This window comes from Corticium candelabrum, chromosome 20 (genome assembly GCF_963422355.1).
Source record: "Corticium candelabrum chromosome 20, ooCorCand1.1, whole genome shotgun sequence".
In the NCBI taxonomy this organism is placed as follows: Eukaryota; Metazoa; Porifera; class Homoscleromorpha; order Homosclerophorida; family Plakinidae; genus Corticium; species Corticium candelabrum.
In genome coordinates this window covers 4,319,528-4,330,756 of record NC_085104.1, presented here as the reverse complement: position 1 = coordinate 4,330,756, position 11,229 = coordinate 4,319,528, and positions in this window count along the sequence as shown.

The following is an 11,229-nucleotide window of genomic DNA, read 5'->3' as shown; positions in this document are numbered from 1 at the left end:
AATCTTCTGTCTCCACGGAGAACTGCCAGTAGCCTTTAGCAAGTCTATCTTTGTGAAGTATCGGTCTAGGGCAAGATCTTGAACTGCATCCACCAAAAGTGTCATAGACTCGGGGTCGCATATGGTCAGACGATTGAGTTTTCTATAATACCCGCAAAGCCAGTTTGTTTTGTCCAGTTTCAGAACTAAAACCGCTGGAGATGCGCATGGCGATTCCAATGCCCGAATGATATTTATTTTCAGCATATCCCTGTTATCGTTTTCTAGTTTAGACTTTATATGAAACGGTATCAAGTACGGCTTAGACTTCACCGAATGGTCAGACGTTATTTGAATCCGATGCACGGCCAAGTCGGTCAAGCCTGAAAGATCAGTGAAAACGTTTCTAAATTCTTCGATTACCGCTAGCGCTTCTCTTCTTTCTTTGTACGGCAACTCTTTACTTACTTTTACGTCTCCTGCGATCTCTTTGAGTCAACATGTGCCTAGCTCGAGCAGGCTGCTCCCATCCATCTGCTTCCAATATTGTCGCACTTGCTACCAGGATCCTTCCATAGTTCTTTTACAAATCTTGCCGTCGGTTTCACTCCTCAGGCGACATCTTTTTAGTAAATTCGCATGTAAATCTTTTTTCTTTCCCTGTACTTCGACTTCATAAAAATTGATTGCGTCAATCTTTGTTACTCGGAATGGTACCGCATACCGTCTCTTCTTTGATCTTTTGTCGAAGTATCGTTTGTAGCCTCGTTGGGACCTCTCTAATTCATCGCAAGCCACTTTCATGATTTCGTCCAGTTTCTTTCTAACTTCGAACATATTGATAGCTAGTCCTCGCCTCTGTCTTTCCCTCTTCCTCTGTCCATATCGATCTTGGAATCCTCATCGGTCCTCTCAAGGTCCTCCCTTAGAAAATTTCCAAGGGAGAATATCCCGTAGGCTTTTGAAGGACTTAACGGTACGCAAATTGGGGTGCATTAATATAGCGGTCCCACTGACATGGTGTCTCGCTACATAGTCTCTTTTGCATAGTGTTTAGCGTGGTGTTGAATCGTTCCGCTAGCCTGTTACACATAGGGTCATATGGGCTAGTAGTTAGACGTCGAATGCTGAGTAGAGTGATACTTTTTTCACACACTCTAAAGTGAACTGAGGTCTCCTATCGGTGAGTAACTCTTCTGGAACCCCAACGTGGCTATAAATATTCACGAGGGCCTCCGCCACGTCCTCTGCGGTAACTTTGTTTAGCGCGACGGCTTTAGGGTACATGGTAGCGTAGTCAAACCAACGTAGGGATGTATCTGTATTTTCTGTCACTAGGAGGATAGATAGGTCCAACCAAGTCGACGGCTACCCTCTTGAACAGAGTATCGATCACAGGCATTGTTTGAAGAGGCACCCGGGGTACTGTGCCTTTAGGAGCAGTCTTTTGGCATACTCTGCATGATCGGCAGAACCTGATAACGTCGTTTTGGATCCCGGGCCACCAGACGTCGTTGATGATCTTGTCTCTCGTCTTTCGTATCCCCAGGTGTCCGTTCATTACCGACTCGTACTCGACTTTCATAACCTGCTTACAAAGTGTTTTCGGGACGATCACTTGCCGAATCTGCTCTCCATTACTTGTGTTGGGGTGCTTATACAGTCGATACCACAAGCCGTTTTTGAGTTCGAATGTCACTTCTTGGCATCCTTTCGTCTGCGCTCTGGTTTGTCTCTTCTTGGAAGCGACGTGTCTTTCGTTTGCAAACGCGATAGTCGCGTTCTGTCGACATCCATTCATTCCTTGTGAGTGCTCGTCACCAACGGGTTGCTCCAGTCGGTCCTTTTTGAAGCCGCCCTGGTTAACGAGCCGGCCTCCCACCGATTTACTCTCGGTTCGTTGGGATCTTTAGCATTGGGGACGTCCCCGATAATTAAATCGTAGATCGATCGCGTCGCGTTGGTACAAAGCCCTTACGTCTCCTGTAAAGTATGGAGTATCGATCTGTATTTTCGCCAATGAGACTTTCTTGATCGTGCAGTCCGCTAACTTTATCAATCTTCCCAGTGTACTAATTATTTTGACCAGCTCTTGTTTCACCGCTATGCCACTGCATCTCTCAAGGTTTGCACAACCCTGTCACCACTTTTCCCTCTCGTACTGGCATCTCTCTGTCGATTGGAAATGCTTGGTTGCTGCTGTCTTTCTCCATATGCGATATATACGGTACCTCTGTACCCTCAGCGACGACTAGACACCCGCTTTTGACGCTAGCTCGCGTCCCCGATAGACAGTCGCTCGTTTTAGTGCCGGTGTCATTTGGTAATCGACCAGTTGAGTTTCTGTTCTCCGAATCAAGCCAATCTTTGTGATCTGTTGCTGCCCCTCTATAAGGAGTCTCCTAGCTGCTGTCCAACCTTGAAGTACCAACGGGGCTCCAACAGTCTTTGGCTTCGTGTCCAAGTTTCTGGCATTTGAAGCACCCTCTCTTCCCCTGAAGTTTTCAGTCTACTTTCCTGTGACCGGGCCTGTCACAAATATAACAACGGGATGAAGGATCCTTGTTGTAACGCTATCTCTCTTACTGAAGCCTCACCGGTCTCATCGCTAGTCGTATTCGGTTGTTGATGTATCGGAGCCTTTGACACCCTGCAAATTTCCGTTAGTGCGCTGTCATGTAGCGATTAGCCGCTTTCGCGAGGTCTTCTAGGCTCGTTCTCTCCTTCTCCTTTAGATGTAACGCCAGGTCTTTCGGACACACTTCCAAAAATTGTTCTCTTAAGAACATATTTGCAACTTCCTTGGGATTACACTTTAAAAACATTATCCATTTCTTCAAGTAGTTCTTCAGGCGATGGATAAACTGACCCGGCTTCTCTTCTGGCGCCGGTCTTCTCTTCTAAAATTGAGCCGCTACCCGTCCTCCGTTTGGTCGTATCTTTACAAGGACCTCCTCTAATTGCTTGTAATCCACGGCTGCCTCTTCCAATAACCGAGAGTAAACGTCTAAGGCCTTCCCGGACAACAAGGCGCTCAAAGTGCCAGCCCACTGTTCTTCTTCCCATTCATTTGTCCTGGCGAACCTCTTGAACCTCAGAAGATAACTATTCAGTTCTTCCTTGCCGTCTTGAATAGATGGGATCTTTTGGTGGTCTTGCCGCACTATTATGGTCTACTCTGACGGACGTGTCTAAAATTCTCGCCGCTTCTAGTTCTAACTTTCATCTCTAGGACATGTTGTTGTTCTCTCTTCACTGCCACCATTTCCCTCTTTGCTTCTTTGCCTTTTCTTTTTTGGCCCATTCTGCGACTTCTTGTTCTTTCCTTTTCAATTCTCGTTTCCTTTTCTGTCTTCTCTCTCAATCGTTTGTTGATCCATCACAAATTGGCGTAAGGCTGCTCCAGTCAAGCCCATATTTTTCCCAATCGCGACTTCTCGCTCCATAACAAATTTATCTACGCTCTGAACCGTGTTGCGTCTTCTGTAATCTGGAATGGCTTTCCCACCTGAGCCCCAATTGTCGCACGCGAGTATTCAAGAGCCTTCGTTACGCGGAAGAGAAGATAGTTCAACTCGTAGAGAGGTAGTGGATTGCCGTTATCAAATATATATTTACACGCAACTACATCTGTGAAACAAACTTGTCAAACTTTACGTGGATGACAGTTGACAGTAACTCTCTCCGTTACTCTCAGTCACACCGTCCCTCCGTCACGGAACTTCTTCTACCGCGTCTCTCACTCTCCTCCGCTCTCGCACTCATCCTTCTTCCGGTCTCCTTGCTGACCGGCAAACTGAACTCTCCAAATGACTGCTTCCCAATATATATCATTACTTCCTCCCCTCCATCTTATGTATAGTATCGCAGCCCTCTCAAACTTCATATCTAGAGATGTGACAATGATAATACTTTGACACGGCAAGCGACTAACATTGTTATTAAATAAAGTTTGTTCTTTATCTTATGGTACCTACTAACCAGAAATAGTATATACATCTTGGAAGTATGTTAAAACCCTGCTGTTTACAACCGAGGTTGCTCTATATAGAAACGTCTCTAATACCCCATTTACACGACCACTTGTAATCAGGCCAGCCCGTGCTGGCTCGGTTTCTATGGTACGTGTAAACGCTGGCCTCTCAGTATTTCTATCCATGTCAGCGCGCGCCAGCCTGGAGTGGCTCAGGTCAAGTGAGTACATCGTGTAAACGCATAGAGTGCTTGAAAACAAGCCGCACATGCTCATTTGATAGTTTCGCGTGGCCAGACCCCTTTCCGCGCGTCATACAACCAGGTGAAAATGGTACAAATAGCGTGAAGCGAGACGGAGAATCTGTGTCTTATCCAAACCTAGGGAGCAATCAAGATGAGTAAGAAGCTTAGATTTGAACTCCGTTGCTGCATGTGCGCAACAGTCGCCTGGTAATGAACCAACGACGTCTCGTATATGCATTATTAATATAAGGCCAAAGAGAAAACCGCGATCAGCTTGGCTTCTGGCAAACATAGCTAACACGAGCTATGTCAAGCTCAAGTAACTAACGCACGTTAGTGACATGCATTGGCTTCCTTCCACAGAGTGTGTCGTGTAAACGAAGGCTGGAATTCTGGGCTGGCACGGCTCGGCTCACTATGTGTGTCCGTGTAAACGGGGTATAAGAGCTGTTTACATGTACTGCATGCCACTCTAACAAATTTTCAATCGCTATCGCCAAAGGTGATTCCTAAGATGATGGCGGCTAACATAAGAGCTCTATAGCACCGCACGAGATCTGGGCACGTGTAAAGCATGCGCTACTGGAAAAGAAACCAAGTTGATGCTAGCACTTCCGTTGTTAGGTGGGAAGCAGTCGAATCGCAGGACGCTGTAAGACTGTTTCCAAAGCTACTGGTTCCCCATGTGTCATAACTGTTATCAGTTTGACAAGGTTTTTCAGTGCTTGACTGTTTGAGAAACATCATGCATAATATATATGCATCCTGGTAACGTTCAGAAGATTATTAATTATAATTGAAACACAGTATAATTAATTATTTTTTGTATAACAGTTCGTGCAACGACTCATACAGTTGTTTTAATTAACATACTCATTCAATGAAAGCTTTGACGTCCTTTTAAGCTACTGCCATCAAGAGTTTCAAGTCTGTAGAAGAGTTTGCACACTTGCAACTAGGAAATGATCTTGCACCTCCGCTTTACTGTACATGTAACAGTCTTAATTGCTCCACACAAGATACGTACGCAGGCCTCCTTGCTCTAAGAAGCTACTCTACGTGCCCCTAGTTAGAATCACGGTTGTGTGGAACCACATGGTTTTATGCACACGTGATAGCTAGTAACGCACGTGATATAGAAATCATTAGAAATCTATGTATTAAACGGTAAATTGTCGTTTCAATTTTTATACTGTTATGCTAAAGACACAGTAAGGAGTTTTGATAAAATATGTTAATTAGTGTTCTACTGTCAATGACCTGTGATATATAACAACAGAAGCACGTTATTTTGATTCTATGTAGACTTCTATATAAAGTAGAATTGAGTTGAAATTGATTGAAAACTTTACTAGTGATTTGTAGACAGTAGATTCATGTAGTAGAGCTCCTCAAGTTACTGCAGAGAATTGTCATAGTGTTAGTCCTGTTCCCACAATGGCATACAGGTATTCTTATGCGTGCATCATCACTCCTAAAATCTATCTTAAAAATTTATGTACTCTAGTAATAATAACAATAATAATAGTAATAATAGTAGATTTTATCGTACTACAGCTTGCAGAGTTAATAGTACAGTACACATAGCACATACGCACACACATACACAGAAACTACGCTAACTACAACCAGAAATAGCCATTCATTCTAATTCTATTTTGAGTTCTTTATACGATAAAGAGCACAGTCCTGGTATTAGACCATTGCTGGTCTTGGCAGATCTCTATACTGCAGATGTAGTACAAGATTCGGTCAGACTTAATTGCAATTTTGTCCAATGCTATATAGATTCTGCATGTTTTTGTTTATTTCTTTTACACTACAGGTCGTGCGTCTAAATACATACTGTATCAATGATCACTTTGCTTTTGAGGACGTCAAAATTACAAGCAGCATGCAGAAAACTCTGTGACGAATTTCTAAAATCGTTTCGCAACCAGTCCTGCGTGGGTACAATAGAGAATGCAGATTTAGAGCTCAAATTCCAATCTGATCTCCAGCCAATTTTTAAAAGCTACTAGCACTTCAAGAGGATCTCAACAAACCTATGAAGCTGAAGTTAGAAAAGAAGTTTAGAATGCCATCTAACGACTATGAGACATGAGTCACTAGTACAATCGAAGTGATGGACTTTCCGGCATTGTCATATTGGAAACCAGGACTGAGGTACGACGGTGCAAAAGGGTCTAGTGCGAGATATTTTATTCGGCAGATTGGAAGACTTGATAAGATTTTCCTAGAAATTGTAGCCTCGCAAGCTAAGCCTTCCTCCATGCTTACTGTGCGACCTCAAAAAGCTGTTCGAGCAGCACGTTTGGTCGCTCAGTAAGCACCTGAGATCGCACAGTGAGTACGGAAAAAGGCTTGGCCTACGAGGAGGACGTGCATGAGGTCGTAATATGGGCACGAAAGAAGGCTTGGCGTGCGAGAAACACGTGCATGAGGTTGCACAGTGAGCACAGGGAAAAGTCTTGGCTTGCAAGGCTAGAAAATTATGAGACTTGGCAGTGTATATTGAAAATAGTTTGAGGCTGAGTGTTAACAGGTCTAGCATGTGTTATTTGCGTTTTTCTGAGTCAATCAATTAGCTTTGAATGTTTGATTTTTAGGCCTTGTTGTTGTTGAATGTTATTTTACCAGTATTTAAGTCAGAATTGAATTCAAAAGTTAATACACGCGTCGTGTGATGATTTATCGTAAGGTTTCTTTCATAAGCAAAAGCGTTTACGTAATAGTACGCTGACGTCTCTGCATATATGTGTATGCAGTATATAATAGTCCCGTTCAGTGATATCTCGTTTTGAGATCGATCAGCTCAAATTAGAATATCCCTTTCTTTAGCCAGGCTGGTTGCATTATTGATCGTCCTTCAGGCAGCTATTCGTAGCGCGCACACGAATAAACGCAGCTAGGCGTATTTTTAAGACCCGTATATACTAAAAATATTTCCTTATTCGACGTCCCCGGCAATAAACAACACGCTCGGTGCGTACCGTACGAGATCAGAGAAAGGCCTTTTAAATTCGGTGAAGATCCGTCTACCCGTTCCAGAGAATTTAGCGCGCGAATGGAGGCAGGTTTGATCGGCAAGGAATCGCACCGTCTCAAGAGAAATCTGGAAAACTCAACGACAGTCTTACTGTCGACCTTCATGGATTCGGCGTGCGCGAGCAAAGTTTGTTGGCGCCGCGACTTGCCTTTCTTGGAGATTCTCTCTTACAGTCACACACAGATACACAGACAGCTCTCATTTAGTTAAATATATATATATATATAAATTTTTTATTGCAGATAACAACTACCCGTCCCCTGCCAAAGTTGGCAAATCCCAAAGTCAAACTCAGTGTCAAATCGCAAACTAGTGCAAGTCATAAGTGCGTTAAACTGAAATAAGCGAACTGAAAGCTGTTGCAGTAAGTTACTGACTGCCCTACTAAATCTTATTCTGCTCTTTGCTGTGGTCTTGGACGCGATAATCTTCAAAGTGGCAAGACTGGAAGACGTCCACAAACCAAAAGACTCCACTATTATTGGGTAGAAGTAACCTCCTGCCGCATTGACTTCGCTGTCGTGTCGATGGTCTCTCTTCTTCACCAGCCATTGCAGCGGCTCCAGCAGAAATGGCGGATTTAGCGACGTACGCCGGCTGCATGGTGTTTCTTATCGAAACGTCGAAATAACCTCGTCGTCCATCAGCGAAATCTGGATGAGAGATATCTCCAGGGCGGCTATTGCTGTCTGGACCACAACGTTGCTCGAGCTGAGCGCCTTCGTTATCCACCAGTAATGCGTGATATATGATGTCCCTCAGTGCATCATGGCGTTTAGAGCGTAAAGAACCGTGACCACATCCAAGAAGATGGTCGCCAAAGCAATCAATTACACACCCACAGGAACAACGTATTGATTGTGAAGGAGAAATAATCGGAATTCCAAGCCATAGCTTCAGAGCAACTGTAAATTCATGCGGAGCCATGGATAGGCCTAACTTAACGTTTGGAATGGCCCGTAACCATGCTGCAGCATGAACTGACGACTCTGTGTTGAGACGTGCCTTGTCTCGAAGACTGCTTGTGTCTTTAAGGGTGGAGAACAATGCGTCATCCAGCTGTCTCTGTAATACACGTTGAGACTCACCAGACGAGTTATTAGGATGACCGTCCGCGCCGTAACTAGCCAGAACTTGTCTATAGCGGACAAGGGCGTTTTCTTCACCTGGGATGGATATCAGCGTACAAGGTGATTCGACAAACATTGGTGATGTTGGAACTAACACATGTGTAGGCAACTTCTTGTTCTGGACTAGAAGGCGTGTTGAAACTCCCGACAAGCTTGACAGCTACCAAGAAAAGCGGCAGCCGAAGTTGTAGCTGCCTGTCTCAACCCCAGGCCTCCCATGCGCATTGGTAGAGTAGCTTGCTGCCAAGAAGCATCAGACAGAGAAGTCTTAGTTATAAGTTATATATATATGTATATATATATGTGTATATATATATGTGTATATATATGTGTGTATATATATATATGTGTATCTAGAATAGTTTTAGAAGTACGGAAATATATCTAGAGCGCTATGGAAGCATTGTTTTACTTTCCCCCATTTATCTATTCTTGGAAGAGGAAACAGCAGCAAAGAATAGCACATAAAGCTGCCAGGCATGTGTCAGATGATGTCGATGATCTATCCTGTCCATATCTGCGATCGTTGTCGTAATCTCGAACGACGTAGATGCGCTCAACCGGCAAGGGTTGCTGTTGGTAGATTGCTGTCTGGTCTTCGTATGGAAACGGATTTTGATAGGCTGTTGGATACACATGACTTCCTTGCTGGTGATAACTCGGATATGCCGGTTGCGGCTGATAAACTTCTTGCTGATACGGAGGTCCATGCTGCGGGTAAGACATCTAGATATAGAAATAAATAAATAAATACCAGTAGACATAATCGAAATTATAAACCTGTGTAGTGTCACTGTGGGTACTGTATGAGTAGTACAGCTTAGTTTAGGGGCAGGTTATTATTAATTAATTAAGTGTCCGGAGATGGCAAATTTGCTGAGGTCATCATTTTGATACGTGATCCATGCGAAAATATGCCTGCTAAAATCTTCTCTGGCCCCTATTGTCTGTCGCTTAAATTTAGATGACACCATACATGTGTTTACTTAATTAAAGGCCTAGCGTGACCTCTAGAAATAAGGGGGCTAAACTTCACGATGCTACAGAACACGCCCACTTTATGGACACGCCCACTTTTGTTGAATTCTAATCAACTGATACGGTAGAATCAGAGGCAGATCCCGACTTGAAAAAGAGTGGTGTATATGCTATGTACAGCTCTAATTGTCCTCGCACATAGCTACAGTCCACAATTTTTATGACCACGCCTACAAATGATGGGCTATAGCCCGGTCTAGCCCATGCCAAGCTATGGCCTATATACATGCAGTACATTTAGAACGGAGTAAAAATGCGTGTGAACGAGAAATACTTAATAATGATAATTGTCAGAACGGGATACACGTAGTTATGCAGCAACATCAATTTCTATACAACGGTAAATTAATTAAAATTATGAGAATTCTGTGTATGGCAGCTAATTCTGCATGTGAATAAGATATACTGCTATGTACAACGATAAATCAATTTACCAACAACTATATATCTAACCTGCCGTTCGGAGAACGGAATGGTGAGCTAGTTTAAAGTGCGGCCTAGGTATGATTTCTAAAGTTGGTCATTTCCATTCAACCCGAAAAAACCAAGTAAAGCAAGAATTTCCGCTTTTAGCAATGTAATTAAGTGTGCAAAGCCCTTAGAAATAAGATACTGTTTTTACATACAATTCTATAGTACATATACAGTATAGATAAAAACCCTTAAACATTATGACCCCAACGGAAGATGATTCAAATGCTTGGTGACCCCTGCAAATCACTGAATTTCAAACTTATTCCTCCCTCGGAAAATTGGACAACCCCTCTGACATTTAATAATGACTGGGCCCTGCAGCGCTGCAGAAAGACATCGTTATCGTTTGCCGTTGCTGCAGTAAATTCACAGCTAAAGTGTGTTAGTATTCTTTTGTACGAAGTATACATTTTGCATTTGCAATAGTAGGGTAGACATAAGACGCTCATTAATGCCCTAGAGATTAGAAAATCTTCAAATGATGTGTTCTGAAAGTTTCGTAAAAGACGTCATAGTAAGCTAGGATATAAAGTGGACTTTTTTCTGGACCAATTTTCCGAACTTGCTACTACCAATTGGGTTACACCAAAATGAACTTTTGTATCCAACCCCAAAATCGGTCCAAAAGTCTACTGTACTTTCGAAGCATTTTATTTTCGATCTATAGTCGGCATAATTTTTATGCAGACAAGGGTGTAGCGTGGCATAGGGGCTAGACCGGGCTGTAGTCTCATCATTTGTAGGCGTGGTCATAAAAATTGTGGACTGTAAATACGTGTGAAGACCAAAGCTGTATATAGCATATACACCGCCCATTTTTCCACTGCCGCTGATTCTACCGTATCAGTCAATTAGAAGCCAATAGAAGTGGGCTTGTTCATAAAAGTGGGCTTGTCCATGAAAGTGGGCTTGTCCACAAAAGTGGACATGTTTCGAAGCATCGTGAAATTTAGCCCCCATTTCTAGATGTTACGCTACGTACACCCCTAATTGCAGGTATGTTAATTAATGTCAATCAGACGAAGAACGATGGATTCGTACAAGCCAAGCAAAAGTAGGTTTGGTGATTTCTGTAATTCTGGTCTCGTGTCAATACATACTTTACCAGTATGCATGGAAGTGTTCCATTGAGTCTAGAGGCCTTCTGCTAAACATTTCAAACTTGCTGTACACTACTTACACTGCCGTTTTGACGCTTTCTTGGAGATACCGTATCAACTTCTCTATGACACCGGGATGTTAGTGTTGACATATATAGAGCTCCTCCCATCGTATGGGCATGCGACAAACATACGATTGCCGTAATCGAGAGGAAACGTAGCAAAATGCCAAAGATATAGA